Source organism: Lathyrus oleraceus, chromosome 4, assembly GCF_024323335.1.
Source record: "Lathyrus oleraceus cultivar Zhongwan6 chromosome 4, CAAS_Psat_ZW6_1.0, whole genome shotgun sequence".
NCBI lineage: Eukaryota > Viridiplantae > Streptophyta > Magnoliopsida > Fabales > Fabaceae > Lathyrus > Lathyrus oleraceus.
In genome coordinates, this window is record NC_066582.1 from 13,502,461 (window position 1) to 13,520,400 (window position 17,940).

Here is a 17,940-nt window from a genome sequence, read left to right on the forward strand (position 1 = left end):
AAGGAAGAAAAGGAGGTGCAAAAAGGAATGAAAAGAAGCAAATATCAAAAGCCAAAGCCCAGCCCAAAAAGCACAGGCGCTGTGCCTGTGACGAGCGTCACAAAGGCTGTGACGAGCGTCACGCTTTGCACGCTTGTGTGACGAGCGTCACACATGGTGTGACGGACGTCACACCATTCCCCTATATTTTTGGCTTCAGAGACGTTGAGTCCTATTTGCACGCCTAACCATTCGCCACGTGAAGACCTTTGACGCGGATTACTTTTGGAAACCGTTACAGAAAGTACCAGTATAAATATCAGCTTTGCAAACCCTGCAGAGGTTCCACGCTTTTTCCAGACTTCTTCGCCGTTTTCGCTTTTTCGCAATTTTTCTCTTCCAGCAGTACAAGCACATTTTTACAGCATTGCTTTTACGATTTTTATACTGTTTCCTTTGCAATTTCTATTTTCCTTTTCAGCACTTAGTTAATTCTTTTTCGCACAATAGTTTCTACACCGGAAACTATTGTGTACCTTTTACCGGATCTAACCTTACGTTAGAATCTAGTTTTTTTTATTCCTTCGCTTTTATTTTTCTGTTTGATTGAAGAATTCAAGAACAAATCCAACCGGCCTGTGGTGGAGTGTTCAAGACTGCTATTTAATTTCTCAGGTTCTTTAATTATTGTTTGAATTTATATATGCCCTGTTTTACTGTTTATTTATACTATTTGCCTGAGATGAATCTGTTTATGCATGATATTTATTTAAGTCTGTTTAGCATGTCTGGCTGATTTACTTAGGTATCGGTATGTAAAGTAAGCGGAATGAAGGAATCAAAACCAAATTGGTTTAATTAAGTTTAAAATTAAAATCACTCTTTTTACGGTCTCAATTTACAGGTTTAATAACAAGGTTTTTGTACGAAAGTAAAAGACATAAAGAAGTTAAAAGCAATAGAACGAGAGTTTGAGTTTTTAACTGGACATAGTAAATTGAGCATTAATTCTAAATCAGGGCGAGAGCAATTTTTAGAGTTAATTAAATTCTAACCTTTTTCAAAAAGTATTTTTAAAGATTGAATGTGAGGACGAGAGTTAAGCATTTGAATTTAATTGTATAACCTAAGTCAACAGAGCGAGAGTTTGAGATAAGAGTGTTTAAACGATTAGTGTTTTCTTAAAAAGAGTTTCTACGGATTCTATTGTTTTCAAAAAGTGGTTTTTGACTTAACTATAAGTGACAGCTACGTTAATATAAAATCATAGTTTATTCAACAGAGCGAGAGTTTGAGATAAGACTTTTAATCAATAGTGTCAACTGAAAAGATTTATTTTAAAACCAAGAAACCAACAAAGAATTGATTCCCTAATTACGACGAACTACATACCGATATCCGCTTATTAGATATTTATTTTAGATCTTATTTTAGTTTTAGCTTTTCCCCCCAAACAATCAAAGTATTACCTGCCTTAGCTTTACGAAGTAACCTTAGATAACGGTATATCGATTCATAAGTCCCTGTGGGATCGATATCTTTTAAAACTACGCGATAGAACTGTGCACTTGCAGTTTGTACCCCAAATTCGACTCATAAAGTCGCGATCAAGTTTTTGGCGCCATTGCCGGGGACTTTTATTTAGTCGATATCGTAACTCTTCTGTTACGCTATAGAGACTAAGGCTTTTCTTTTTCTTTTCTTTCTTTCGTTGATTTGTATGCCACACACTCGCTCACAAGGCGAGCCGTTCTACCTACGAATCAACGATATCGAACTATATCTCCGAGTCTTACGACGAATTCGGGAATATCGTGCTGCAAACAATCTCCCTCCTGTTGAACTTCCCGATTTCAAAAATATTTTCCCTTCGATACCCGAGATGGCAGAACCAGCTCGTGCTCTTAGAGATTACGCCGCTCCATCGCAAGATGAGCCGCATTCAAGTATTGCTCCACCCGCAATCGAAGCAAACAACTTTGAACTCAAACCTTCACTGTTGCAGGCAGTGCAACAGAACTAATTCTCTGGAAATCCTACCGAGGATCCAAACCTTCATTTATCCGTATTTGTCCAATACGCTGATACTGTTAAAGCTAATGGTGTCACTTCAGAGGCAATTCGACTTCGTCTTTTTCCTTTCTCATTAAGAGATAGCGCTAGAAGATGGCTTCAATCTCTTCCTTCCAACTCAGTCACCACATGGAACGAGTTGAAGAAAGTTTTTCTTGCTCGATATTTTCCGCCAAGCAAAACAGCTATGTTAAGAGCCCAGATAAATGGATTTAAACAGAAAGATAACGAGTCTCTTTTCGAAGCATGAGAAAGATACAAAGACATGATGAGACTTTGTCCACACCATGGTTTAGAAGACTGGTTAGTAATTCATACCTTCTATAATGGTCTCCTGTACAACACGAGGTTAACAATAGACGCCGCCGCAGGTGGTGCACTGATGAACAAACCTTATGCTGACGCTTACCAACTTATCGAAAGCATGGCTCAAAACCACTATCAGTGGGGAAGCGAACGAACAATGGTAGAAAAACCTCAAACGAAAACTGGCATGTACGAGATAAGTAACCTTGATCATGTTAATGCAAAAGTGGATGCTCTGGTCCAGAAAATTGAAAGTTTAAACGTATCACCTCCAGCCACCGTGGTTGCCATAACTCAGAATTGCGAAGTTTGTAGAATCCAAGGTCACACTCCTGCAGATTGTCAACTCCTAACAGGAATCCAAGCGGAGCAAGTAAACTATGCTCAAGGAAGCCCCTATTCGCACACCTATAACTCAAATTGGAAGAATCATCCCAATTTTTCATATAAGAGTAATAATGCTTTATACGCACCTGGACAATCTCCAAATCAAGCCCCAGCTATACCTCTGGGATATCAGAAGCCGATCCCATCTACACCTAACAATAACGCCCCTAGGAAATCCAACTTGGAAATCATGATGGAAAACTTTATAGCTTCTCAACAGCAAACCAATAAAGATTTCTTAAACCAGAATGTACACACTGGCGAACAAATTAAACAACTAGCAAGTAAAGTAGACGCCCTGGCTACCCATAACAAAATGCTGGAAACGCAAATTTCACAAGTAGCTCAATAACAAGCGCCTACTGCTGCCCCAACTGGTACATTTCCTGGCCAACCCCAACCTAACCCAAGAAGCCACGCTCATGCAATTATACTGAGAAGTGGAACGGAAGTGGAAGGACCGTCTGACCCAAGGATAGAGAACCAAAACTCTAAAAAGTCAACTGAGGAGGAAAGTGAACCTAAGGAAAAGGAAGAGAGTAATAAGGAAACCGTAGAAAATAAGGAACCTTATGTACCTCCACCACCTTATAAACCACCTATCCCTTACCCTCAAAGGCTTATTAAAACCAAAGATACGGGCCAATTCAAAAAATTTGTTGACCTACTAAAACAATTAAACGTCACAATTCCGTTTACAGAAGCTATTACGCAGATGCCCTCATATGCCAAGTTTTTAAAAGAAATTCTTTATAATAAAAGGAAACTTGAAGATAGCGAAACCGTTACACTCACCGCTGAATGTAGCGCTATAATCCAGAATATGCCTCCTAAACTTAAAGACCCAGGTAGTTTCACTATACCCTGTCACATAGGAAAATTTGTCATTGACAAAGCCTTATGCGATTTAGGAGCCGGTATTAGTGTTATGCCTTTATCCATATGCAAGAGACTTGAAATGGGAGAATTAAGACCAACTAAAATGTATGTGCAACTAGCAGATCGTTCCGTCAAATATCCTGTAGGAATTCTTGAAAACGTTCCAGTGCGCATAGGTCAATTCTACATTCCAACTGATTTTATAATTATGGATATTAGAGAAGATGAAGTTACACCCATTATACTGGGAAGACCGTTCTTAGCAACTGCCGGTGCAATCATAGACGTAAAACGAGGACGACTCACTTTTGAAGTAGGAGAAGAGAAAATTGAGTTCATTCTTTCCTAATTTTTGAAAGCACCTGCAATAGAAGATACATGTTACTTCATGGATATCATCGATGAATGCATAAAAGAAACGGAGTTAGAAAAAGACAAATCATCTGACTATCTTGTAGAAGACAAACTTAACCAATGTTTAGCAATAACACCGGACCCTACGCAATGCCTTAAGAAACCAACCTTAGACCTGAAAACACTTCCCAAAAATCTGAGATATGAATTCCTAGACTTAGAACTTGAACGACCAGTGATAGTTAATGCTGACCTAGGAAAACTCGAAACAGAAAAACTCCTGCATATCTTAAGAAAATATCCAACCGCACTAGGTTACAACATCACCGATCTTAAAGGAATAAGTCCCTCTATTTGTATGCACCGCATCATGCTAGAAGAAGACTGTAAAACTTCTAGGGAACACCAGAGGAGACTAAACCCGATCCTGAGTGAGGTAGTGAAGAAGGAAATAACCAAGTTATTAGAGGCAGGTATCATATATCCTATATCTGATAGCAAATGGGTTAGTCCTGTACACGTAGTACCAAAGAAAGGAGGTGTAACCGTCATTGAAAATGAAAAAGGAGAAACTATAACCAAACGAATCGAATCGGGATGGAGAATGTGCATTGACTATAGGAAACTAAACAAAGCAACCCGAAAAGATCATTTCCCTTTACCATTCATTGACCAGATGTTAGAACGATTAGCAAAACATTCTCATTTCTGCTATCTAGACGGTTACTCAGGTTTCTTTCAAATACCAATTCACCCTGATGACCAAGAAAAGACAACGTTCACGTGCCCTTTTGGTACCTTCGCTTATAGACGAATGTCGTTTGGCTTGTGTAATGCTCCTGCAACTTTCCAAAGGTGCATGATGGCAATATTCGCCGATTTTCTAGAAAACATCATGGAAGTATTTATGGATGACTTTCCCGTATGCGGACAAAGCTTTGAAGAATGCCTTGAAAACCTAGAAAGAGTTCTAGAGCGATGTGTAAAAGTAAACCTAGTACTTAATTGGGAAAAATGCCACTTTATGGTACAAGAAGGAATTGGTTTAGGACACATCATCTCGAACAGAGGAATTGAAGTAGACAAAGCTAAAATAGAGGTAATCGAAAATCTTCAACCCCCGAAAACTGTGAGAGAAGTACGAAGCTTCTTAGGACATGCCGGTTTCTACCGACGATTCATTAAAGACTTCTCTAAAATAACTAAACCTTTGACCGGGTTATTAATGAAAGATGCTGAATTCATATTCGACAATAAATGTTTAGAAGCATTTCAAACGCTTAAACAAGCACTGATCTCCGCACCCATAATGCAGACACCAGATTGGAATGAACCATTCGAAATAATGTGTGATGCTAGTGATTACGCTGTAGGTGTTGTTTTAGGACAACGAAAGGATAAAAAGCTTCATGTTATATATTACGCAAGTAGAACTCTAGATGAAGCACAAATGAATTACGCCACAACCGAGAAAGAACTTCTAGCAGTAGTGTTTGCGCTAGATAAATTTCGTTCTTACTTGGTCGGAGCCAAAATAATCATCTACACTGACCACGCTGCTATCAAATACCTCTTAACAAAAAAGGATGCTAAACCTAGACTCCTAAGGTGGATCCTGTTGCTACAAGAGTTCGATTTGGAAATCAAAGACAAGAAAGGAACTGAAAACGTAGTAGCAGATCACCTCTCTAGACTTGAGAACCTTGAACCGGAAAGAACATCGATCAACGATGATTTCTCGTACGACAAACTTATAGCTACTTTGGAAGAAAATAAAGTTGATAAACAGGTAGAAACCACCTTAGCTATATCCGTTACACCGTGGTACGCTGACCTCGTCAATTATTTAGCTGCCGGAATAGTTCCACCTACCTTATCCTACCAACAGAAGAAACGATTCTTCTATGACATAAAACACTATTACTGGGATGACCCCTTACTTTTTAAAAGAGGCCCCGATGGTATTTTTCGTCGGTGTATACCCGAAGAAGAGGTAGAAAATATAATCCAACACTGTCACTCCGCTCCTTATGGTGGACACGCAAGTACATCCAAGACCTACTCTAAAATCCTACAAGCCGGTTTCTATTGGCCAAATATATGGAAGGATGTACATGCAGCTATTAAGAAATGTGACAGATGTCAACACACAGGAAACATATCTAGACGTGACGAGATGCCACAAAAGGGCGTTTTGGAAGTAAAGATTTTCGACGTGTGGGGAATAGACTTCATGGAACCTTTTCCATCCTCTTTCGGTTACAAATACATACTTGTGGCAGTTGACTACGTATCGAAATGGATTGAAGCTATAACTTCTCCAACAAACGACACACGAGTAGTAACTAGACTCTTTAAGAATATAATATTTCCAAGGTTTGGTGTCCCAAGAATAGTAGTCAGTGATGGTGGATCGCATTTCATATCCAAGGTACTCGAAAAACTACTGCTTAAGTATGGCGTAAGACATAGAGTAGCGACACCTTACCACCCTCAAACCAGTGGGCAAGTGGAAGTGTCCAACAGAGAAATCAAACATATACTAGAGAAAACAGTCGCCACTTCAAGGAAAGACTGGTCATTGAAATTACCAGAAGCTTTATGGGCTTACCGAACTGCTTACAAAACTCCCATAGGGACAACTCCATTTAAGCTCGTTTATGGAAAATCCTGTCACCTCCCGGTAGAATTAGAACATAAAGCCTATTGGGCTATTAAAAATCTAAATTTAAACTATAAAGCCGCCGGCGAAAAGAGAATCCTTGATATAAGCGAATTAGAGGAACTCAGAAGAGACGCTTACGAAAATGCCAGAATCTACAAAGAAAGAACAAAACAATGGCATGACAAGCGCATATCAAGGAAAATCTTCAAACAAGGCGATACAGTCCTTTTATTTAACTCCAGGCTAAAGTTATTCCCGGGAAAACTACGATATAGATGGTCAGGTCCTTTTCAAATCACCAATGTTTTTCCTAGTGGAGCAGTAGAAATTAAAGGCAAATCTATGGAACCATTTACCGTAAACGGGCAACGTCTAAAACATTATCACTATGCAGAAAACAATGAAGATTCGCAAGTCTTGCACTTAGACGAAATGCCTCAAGAACTTATAGATTATAATTGATAGTTTTTATGTCGAGCTTGCGACATTAAACAAAACGCTTAGTGGGAGACAACCCACAAATATTTTAATTTTTCTATTATTATTTTTCTATTTTCTTCCTTAATTATTCTTTTAATTTTTGTTTAGTATTCATTCTTAATTTATTTTTATTTATTAAAAACTTTTCTCTTCTTCTTTCGGCATTTGGCCAAATCCTGACTAAAACTCTTGTTTTTTCTTTTCTCTAGCTAACACTAACCTGATGGGACAAATTGATCGTATGGGTATCAAATTCAGAGGAACAGCTCAGAAACAAAAGTTTGAGGAACTAGCCATGAGAGAGATGCTACCTAGTCTGTATGCTGATGACTGGGCAATGACTGCTCTTGGACTAAGACAAAGTGTTCTGTATTTGCTGAGTCAGATAGGGTGGGAAACCGCTCCTATCCGTAGACAATTTGTCACTTACCGGAGACTGACTCTAGAATTCCTTAGTTCTCTGATCTATCTACCCAGCCATGGGAAAGGAATAAGCAGAGGTTTTATCCAGTTCAGAATGTTTAACATGGAGTACCAATTTAATATCCAAGACTTTACCAACCTTTTAGGTTTCCCTACATCCTTTGACACATTCACAGTGAGCCAAGAAGAACTTTTTGAATATAGAGAACTTGAACACTTTTGGGGTAACTTGACTGGAAATGACGATCCCGAGGAACATGAGTTTCTCTCTGGAAACATACATAACCCGGCCTTCCGTTATTTCCATAAGATCCTGACCCACACCTTATTTGGGAAGAAGCCAAACAGTACCACAGTTTCACGTGATGAACTCTTCATCATATTTTGTGCTTCCCAGAACCGTCCAGTAAACGGTGCCACTTTTATGTTGGCAAATTTAGACCACCTTATCCAAGATGAACGAGCACCAATTCGAATAGGCGGTTTGATAACCATGATTGGTAATGCTATCGGATTACGTCAGCCTATGCTTGACTTAAGCCCTTTTTGTGGCATTACTACTATGAGTATACCCTTCCTCTTCAACACTATGTTTATAGCAAACCTAGGATCTGACGAGTTTGAGCTTATAATTAATAACCAAGTTCTTTGCCTATTCACCATGCCCGATCCTAGGACTAGTGTTCATAACCGCAATCACTGGCTCTACAATCTGAACGAAACCCCCTCTCCTGCTAGATCCACCGAATCCATCCAGGACTATGAGATTTGTGATGACCAAATTCCTTATGCTGAATCAGACCCTCAGACACCATCTGGTTATTATGATATTGATCCTCCTCCTCAACCTGTTCAGACCGAAGAATCGGTAATACCCAACCTTAGACATCATACGCCCGGAACTGATTATAACACCGCCATTGAAGCTTTGATGTCAGAACAAGACGCCCTCAGAGAAGAGTTTGCTAACATGAGACACGAATTTCTGGGATACATGAACAGTATGACAAATCAGTTTCACGAGTTACTATACCGTGTTAACTCCTTTGCTCCTCCGGCCAAAGATCGTGCGGATGGATAGAAGTCGTTTTTCTTAGTTATCTAGCTTTAGTTAGTTTTATTATTTAATGTTATTTCAAATTATGTTCGTATTTGTTTCTCTTTCGCATTTTTGTTTCTCTCCATTGTTACATTATGATTATTTTATGAAGCTATTGAATTATCCTATTTTATTATGAATTATGCAATATCTATCAAAAAAATGCTCTCTACTGTTGCTGGCTACATAAATTATTAACAATATAATATATTTATGCACTATTATACAAAGTAGAATAGCATGCAGGAAAATTAAATAGTAAAATAAAATAATCTGAAGCAAAACAAAATAAATAATAAAAATAAATTACCAAAGTTATTCTGAAGAACGCTAGCAGAACCATGCCAAAAAGACTGTCTGACGAGCGTCACACATTCTATCACGGACGTCACACAAAGTGCTTGTGACGCCCGTCATGCCCCTGTAACGAGCGTAACGCCTTGTTAACGTTACAAAGCCGTTGGAGACGAACGTTACAACCCTACACCTTTTTACCTTCCCCATTTATTCACATTTACCCACATTTATTCACTTTTCAACCACTCCTTTTCCAACTTCAAAACTTTTCCCTATAAATACCCACCATACCTTTCTTCCTACATCACAACTATTCTATACAATCAAATATATTTTCTTTTCTTTCCTAATTACTTCTTCCAACTCATTCATCAGTATGGCGGGAAATCAAAATTTCAGAAATATCATCTTCCGATCCGAAGATGATAATTATCAAAGGGAGCAATTCGAGCGTTTCCAACAACGAGGTGTCACCTCTACCAGGTATCCTGATTCAACTTGTTTACAACAATTAGGATTACTTCAAGGTATCGAGTGGATGCTCCGCCTTGCCGATCTAACCTTTCTATGCACTCATAATCAACCCACCTACCCCTCCCTAACCTTAGAATTCTTAAGTTCATATGCGTACAACACTCCCACCGGTGAGGACGAATTCTTAACCGGTACCGCAACCTTCCGTATGTTCAATACCGAGTACTCCCTATCCCAAAACCAATTGAGTACCATGCTACAATTCCCCATAGAAGGTCAAGTCTACCCCAGAATCCCTCCAAACCTAAACTGGAACACAGTTGCCGCTTTCAACCTCTTTAGGAAAATATCCGGTGTAGATGCCAACAACTGGGAAAAGCTCCTTGTTTCCCATATACATAACCCAACTATCCGGTACTTTATCCGCATCCTACAAAACACAGTTTTTGGAAGACCGAACAATAGCAAGGTCAACGCAAAGGAACTATTCTTCCTCGAATGCGTCTTCGAACCGAATGCTAAGGTAAACGCCGCCTCCTTCCTATTTCATCATATCCGCACCTTATGTGCTAGAGGCCGTCAACCTTTTGTAATTGGTGGATTAATCACCACCATAGCACTTGGCTTAAACCTAGGGGACCGACTCTAAACTTTAGAATCTTTACCTCCCCTCTTTATGGATATAAGCTACTGTCGGTCCAGCCGCCTAATAAAGAACAGAGTAGGCGGAAAATATTACCTTATGGTGAATAACCAGGCAGTCCCAAGCGTTGTTCTACCCGACATTGCCTTAACCGATGTCACCAATCCCAACCGCCACCTCTATGATCTGAATGCTCCCGAAGACACCGAGCCTTCACATACAAACCCGTCTGCAGACGAGTTCGAAGAAATGGAGCAAGGTGATAACGCTCCTGCACAACAATCAGTCCCGCTCAACCCTTCCGATACTGCAGCTGGCCCATCCTCACGACGTCGTCGACGAAGAAGGCCTGCAACCAACGACGACATCATGGATGATATTGATGGTATGCAAGCACAGAATCTCGAAATGATGCAAATGATGTGCCAAATGCAACAACAACAGGAAGAGAGGAATGCCATAACCGACCAGCGGTTCACTGATTTGCTTAGCAGGTTCGACAACTTAGACATACATCAAAGATCACCAGGTCCAAGAACAAGAGGCGGCAGGCAACCTTAACTTTAGTTTTTCTTCCTTTCTTTTTGTAATTCATTGCTTTTCCTTCAAACATTGAGGACAATGTTGCATTCAAGTATGGGGGGGGGGGGGGGGGAACCATGTTCTTTCTATCCTCCTTTTTCTTTTTCAAGTATGTATCTTTCTTTTCATTATTATTTCCCTTATAAAAAAAAATATAATAAAATAATATTTCTTATAATATAGATTTATTTTAAGTTAAGTCCCAAATGTGAAAACTTTCTATTATCTATTCCCCTCAATTTTCATGAGCCATAATAAAAATTCAACACACTCAATAAGTATAAAAGTCGCTTATTTTATAAAACTTGGGTGAAATCAAGACGAAAATGATTACCATAACAACGCTCTAAGAACCTCAACATGTTAGATCAGGATAAGTACCTATTATACCAATCCCTTGAACTTTTAGTTTTATAGTAACCCCGAGTAGTTTATACGAGAAGTCAGCACCATCTTAATAGCAAACTACGTGGAGAGCCGATGAATATAAGTGAATGATTCCCAAAGTAACATAAAAAATATATATATCAGGAAATGCACTAATTAAGTTAGGTGATCCTTACCAGATCATTTAATCTAAAGGTTGCAGATCATACATAATATGAAAGATCCATTATGAGTTGGTTCAACAGGTATCTGGTACTGAACTTGGTAGGGCGGACTACGGTCCGATCCCCCGCAATTTGCAATGGACTGAATAACGAAGTTACCCGACTTATGTACCAGAACTTCTAGCAAAAAGGGGATCAGAATCACTAACCGGTTACTCCACTATGTACGCGAAAAGATAAAGGGCTTAATGTGATTTCGCTAGAATGAAAACGGGTGAAATAAGAGTAAAGGAACTAGGATAGCTATAATGGCATTACTCGAACTGGTTTGCATAAGGTGGGGTTATCTGAGGTTGTGACGGTGGTTGTTGATGTCAAGATTAAACTCAAGTTACTTCTAAACAAGGTTTACAGGCAACCTAGTACGAATTGATGTGTGTTTTGAAATTTCATCTGGCTAAAATTTTTAAAACAAGTTCTATACTGTATTTTGCTTGAGGACAAGCAAAGATCTAAGTATGGGGGAGTTTGATAACATGAAATAGTATCACATTCTAGGACTCATTTTAATTAAATTATATTATTATTTACTTCAATTTATTTCATTTTATTAGATATTACGCGGTATTTTCTTTCTATTTATCTCAGGTGGTTTATTTGAAGCACAAGTAAAAAAGGAAGAAAAGGAGGTGCAAAAAGGAATGAAAAGAAGCAAATATCAAAAGCCAAAGCCCAGCCCAAAAAGCACAGGCGTTGTGCCTGTGACGAGCGTCACAAAGGCTGTGACAAGCGTCACGCTTTGCACGCTTGTGTGACGAGCGTCACACATGGTGTGACGGACGTCACACCATTCCCCTATATTTTTGGCTTCAGAGACGTTGAGTCCTATTTGCACGCCTAACCATTCGCCACGTGAAGACCTTTGACGCGGATTACTTTTGGAAACCGTTACAGAAAGTACCAGTATAAATATCAGCTTTGCAAACCCTGCAGAGGTTCCACGCTTTTTCCAGACTTCTTCGCCGTTTTCGCTTTTTCGCAATTTTTCTCTTCCAGCAGTACAAGCACATTTTTACAGCATTGCTTTTACGATTTTTATATTGTTTCCTTTGCAATTTCTATTTTCCTTTTCAGCACTTAGTTAATTCTTTTTCGCACAATAGTTTCTACACCGGAAACTATTGTGTACCTTTTACCAGATTTAACCTTACGTTAGAATCTAGTTTTTTTTATTCCTTCGCTTTTATTTTTCTGTTTGATTGAAGAATTCAAGAACAAATCCAACCGGCCTGTGGTGGAGTGTTCAAGACTGCTATTTAATTTCTCAGGTTCTTTAATTATTGTTTGAATTTATATATGCCCTGTTTTACTGTTTATTTATATTATTTGCCTGAGATGAATCTGTTTTGCATGATATTTATTTAAGTCTGTTTAGCATGTCTGGCTGATTTACTTAGGTATCGCTATGTAAAGTAAGCGGAATGAAGGAATCAAAACCAAATTGGTTTAATTAAGTTTAAAATTAAAATCACTCTTTTTACGGTCTCAATTTACAGGTTTAATAACAAGGTTTTTGTACGAAAGTAAAAGACATAAAGAAGTTAAAAGCAATAGAACGAGAGTTTGAGTTTTTAACTGGACATAGTAAATTGAGCATTAATTCTAAATCAGGGCGAGAGCAATTTTTAGAGTTAATTAAATTCTAACCTTTTTCAAAAAGTATTTTTAAAGATTGAATGTGAGGACGAGAGTTAAACATTTGAATTTAATTGTATAACCTAAGTCAACAGAGCGAGAGTTTGAGATAAGGGTGTTTAAACGATTAGTGTTTTCTTAAAAAGAGTTTCTATGGATTCTATTGTTTTCAAAAAGTGGTTTTTGACTTAACTATAAGTGACAGCTACGTTAATATAAAATCATAGTTTATTCAACAGAGCGAGAGTTTGAGATAAGACTTTTAATCAATAGTGTCAACTGAAAAGATTTATTTTAAAACCAAGAAACCAACAAAGAATTGATTCCCTAATTACGACGAACAATCAAAGTATTTATTTTAGATCTTATTTTAGTTTTAGCTTTTTCCCCCAAACAATCAAAGTATTACCTGCCTTAGCTTTACGAAGTAACCTTAGATAACGGTATATCAATTCATAAGTCCCTGTGGGATCAATATCTTTTAAAACTACGCGATAGAACTGTGCACTTGCAGTTTGTACCCCAAATTCGACTCATAAAGTCCCGATCATGGGATAAACTTGTTGTTCAAAGGCAGAGGCAAAGGAATTGGCCAATCAGAACTTGGAGACTAATGAAACTATTGATGTTGGAGCAGTTTTTACTGAAGGATTATGAACAAATTATTTATAATATGTATATTAAGTATGTTCAGGGAAAATAACTGTGACAAAATACACAGTTTAGTTCCTACATTTTTTTGAGCGTAATGAACTGGGAGAATCATTGAGCCAGAAAATGGCTCGATACATCAATGGCTTAAAGGGATCTCTGTAGGAGAATATGGGTTTACAGGTCGTATGGACCACGACTGAGGCATTCAATCTAGCTTTGAAGGCAAAATTGATGGAGAAATCCCCTCGAAATCTCTCAACTTTTAGGTATTTTAAAAAAAACTTTTAATTAACAGGCGACAAGGAAAAGAGAGCAGCAACCAGGGATTCCAACCTTGTGAATAAGGGAATTATAAGCCTTAGCAGTGTCCAACAAGGTAAAGCACCAGTCCAGAGGCAGAATAATCCATATGTTAAACCCACTGGAGACAAGTGTTATCGTTGTAATGGAAGAAGTCATAGATCAAATGTTTCTCCAATAAGGAAAGTCGTTATTATTGCGGAAGAAAGGGAAGAACAAGAGGAAAGAGGAAGACCTACATTTGAGAATGATGAATACACGTGGGTTGAGTTTGTAGAGGAAGAAACTGACGAGAGGGTAAATGATGAGTGCATTTTGATGCACATTCTTCTATAATTGTACTTAGGCATTTCTCTAGTTTATTTTGCTTATTTTACTATTTTATTATATTTTAAAATTTAAGTTCATGTTTATCTTTAATCTATTTTCGTTTTCTATTTTCAGTTTTAGCGATTATTTGATACATGTCCATTGTTCGAACCATAACTTGAGATACAAAATACCGTTTTGCGCGTTCTAACATGCGTTGGAAAGCTAAGAGAAAGAGATACAAATTTTGTGTTGAAGATAAAATCTGATTTGGAGTGCAAAAGTCTCACATAATTCGTTGAAGTTTTGTACTTTAGGAAATAATTTCTTTTGGGCCATTTGTTGGGCTGAATTTAGGTTTTCCGGCCCAATTTGAATTATAAGTGCAACCCTTATTTTGTTTAAAAGGAGCAGCTGTTGTACAGTAGCACACGAGACCTTATTCACGATAACTTTTTGCTCTGTGCGATTATGAAGAGGAACTAATCTTCTAGAGTCAATCTGCTGTAACCGAATTTCCAAGGTTTTGAGGTTTTTATCCTATCAATTTAATTTCGTTCTCTTTCAATTCTAATATATGAAAATTCATTTGCTTAATCTGTATTTTATGGAATGGTTTTGATTAAATTCGTATGATTGCATTCCTAACTGTTAAACATCATTTTCGTTGTTTTGTCGTTAAACCGCGTTTGTAAGTCGTGTTTGCTTAATTCATAATTGTATTCATCCGTTTGTTTAATTCGGAATACGGGAATATAAATCTACCATATATCTATTGCGCTTGTCAATTGAAATTGAATCGAATAGAGATCGAAGCCGCTTAGGGAATTGATAGGTAAAAACCAGTGATTAGTCGGAAACCGAAAATAGTAGATTGACTTATTTTATAATCGCTTATTTTAATCACTTATTTACTTTGTTTTCTAGATTGATCCCTAAAACATAACCCCCCCTAAATCGATTTCCTTAGGTTAACAATAATACAAGAATCCTTGCGATACGATACTCGAGTTGTTGCTTCCGCTAAACTATAGTTTTCTAATTACTCGTTTTGACCCGTGCGTGATAGCAGATCAGTAAATTTTATGTTACAAAGGATTTTACTAGCATCCAAAGATGAAGGGCAGTGCAAGAATTTATTTAAAACACATTGTTTTATCAAGAACAAGGTATGTAATAATGATTGTGGATAGTGGTAGCATGGAGAATCTAGTGTCGCAAAAATTGGTAGATTATTTAAAGTTGTCCAAAGAATCCCATAAGAAGCCATACACTCTCGGTTGGGTAAGCAAGGGCTCCCATGTTTGCGTAACACTAGCCTGCAGAGTTCCTATATCCATTGGAATGCATTATAGAGAATAGATACTTTGTGATGTTCTTGATATGGATATTTGTCATATTTTACTTGGTAGGCATTGGTAGTTTGATAATGATATCACTTATCGATGATGTGATAACGTTATGATGTTTACATGGGGCACACATAAAATTGTTGTGACTTCTATTTTGTACTTTAATAAGAATCCAGGAGGAAAGAAGTCTAGTTTCTTGGTGATGATGCAGAGTGAAAAGGAGTTTGATGAGGCTATTAAAGAAACTAATTTTGTTTGTCCAATGGTGATTAAAGGGTTAATGAGTCTTCTAATGGAGGAAACAACAATTCTATAAGAAGTTCTAGGAATACTGGAGGATTTTAAGGAGTTGACCTCAAATGAACTACAAAATGATTTGGCTCATATACGAGATAAATGCAGAAAAGTTAAAGTTTCAACGTGGAGACGATATGATGGTGTTTCTACGCAAGGATAAGTTTCCAATTGGTACTTAGTACAAGCTATAACCACACAAGTATGGTTTGTTCAAAGTGACCCAAAAGATCAACGATAATGTTTATGTGGTAGCTCCCTCGGATTCCATGAATATATTCAATATTTTCAGTGTTACTGACATTCATGAGTAATAAGCAGATGAGGCTTTTTATCAAGAAGAGAACTCGGGGTCGAGTTCTTCAGATATGGAAGAGAATGATGTATGAAGGTTATATGTGTGTATTGAATAAAAAATCACGCCTCAGAATTGTTCGAATGACTTTGTGCAAATTTGGAGTCCGATGTCAAAATGACTATTATTATACCTTTCCGGATAGAGAATCAGGCCCAAAACAACATTTTACTATTTTACACAAAATTCTATTTTATTTATGTTTTGGATTAAAAGCCCATCGGGGTTTCTTTGTTTATGTATATAAACACTTTTGGCATGATCGTCAGGATTACTTTTTATAATAATATTTAGTACTTTTTTCTACTTGGTGGATTCTAGAATTTTATCTGGAAGGTTTGTTGCTTGCAACCTGCATTTTCATTCGAGATTTAGCACTTGCTAATTCGTAGTGTTTCCAACCTCATCACCCTAGAATCACTCTCACCTTATCATTATTTATTTATTTTGTTGCTATTATTTTTTTATTAAGGCGTGTATTGTATCCCTGTCTGTTGTATGGATAATTTGTTTTTAGGGAAGCACTTTTTTTCCCATGTGCCACGTGAGGGGGGAATGGTTTTTAATGAGACTCCTTATTTATTTATTTGTTTGAATCATTTGAAATGTTGTCTCCCCTTTTTTTTGCAGGAAAAGAAAGGAAAATGTCCTCAAAGGTGAGATAAAGTTGGATCCTCATAGAGGGACCCTTGTCTCCCTTTGAAGTGATCAAACATGATGAATCCCTACGAGGAATCCTTGTCTCCTTTTGAGGTGATTGATAACATGTAAAATGCACCATTTAATTAGCTCCATTCACACTTGTTTTAGGGTATATTCATGCATTTTTTGATGTTATACTAGTTTTCTGTTGCATGTTTCAGGTATTTAACATTCAGAGATCTCAGCACGGAAAAACGAAGCAAAATGGAAAAAATGGAAAAATTACATCAAGTATTGACTGTCATGACGACCATCACGCCTTCCTAAGGACCAGGTCGTCATCCAAAAGTCAATAGAGAGAAGAAGCATTGGTCAACATGTCATGATGAGCAGACCGTCAGCCTAGCTGACGCTCGTCATGGTTTCACATTCAAGACCCCCTTTGAAGGAATCATGACGAGCTGACCTTCAACCTAGCTGATGCCCCTTCATGACAATGATGGCCAATTTTTTCACCCACGTTCAAACATGCAGTTTTCCCACTCATCCATTACGTCCACTCACTTTTCACGAATTTGGAAGTTCCTGTACAAGTTTGACACTATAAATAGACCATTTATTCATAACTTTTATAATCCAAGCTTTGTTAGATCCATAAATTTCACATGTAAAAGCAAAAACAACTCACATTGAGGTGTTTATGTACTTAATTTTATGCATTATTTTAAGTTTATTATTGCTGCATTTTAAGTTCAGAATTGCCTCTATTTTATTCCTGCAAGCTTTATTTTATTGTTGTTTCAATTCCAACCGCTGTATCGGATAAAAGTCTCCCTTCATAGCAATTTGATTTATACAATTCCAGATTTTATTCATCATTCCAAGTTTAACTTAATTGCTTATTTTTAATATGCATGCCATAAATTTATGCTATTTATGTACTGATTTTGACATGTCTGAGTAAATCTGTTGAGTTCAAAATATGAGGACCGTCATACAGATGAGACTCTGTAAATTTTGTGCACAATAACTTTGTAAAAAGAATAATTTTTAGCTTTGAAAATTTTATTTTAAAGCTGAAATTTACTACAAAGTAGAAATACCGTGATACCAATTTCAACTCGAAAGAGTGAAAACGATATTTGAC

At 37.4% G+C, this 17,940-nt stretch overlaps 1 non-coding gene across 1 annotated transcript; it reads right to left on the reverse strand.

Annotated features, from left to right (window-relative positions):
- Positions 1-2,239: 2,239 nt before the first annotated feature.
- On the reverse strand, positions 2,240-2,346 carry LOC127076978 (small nucleolar RNA R71). The gene has a single exon (XR_007786980.1). It is a non-coding gene; the product is annotated as a small nucleolar RNA R71 (small nucleolar RNA).
- Positions 2,347-17,940: the final 15,594 nt, after the last annotated feature.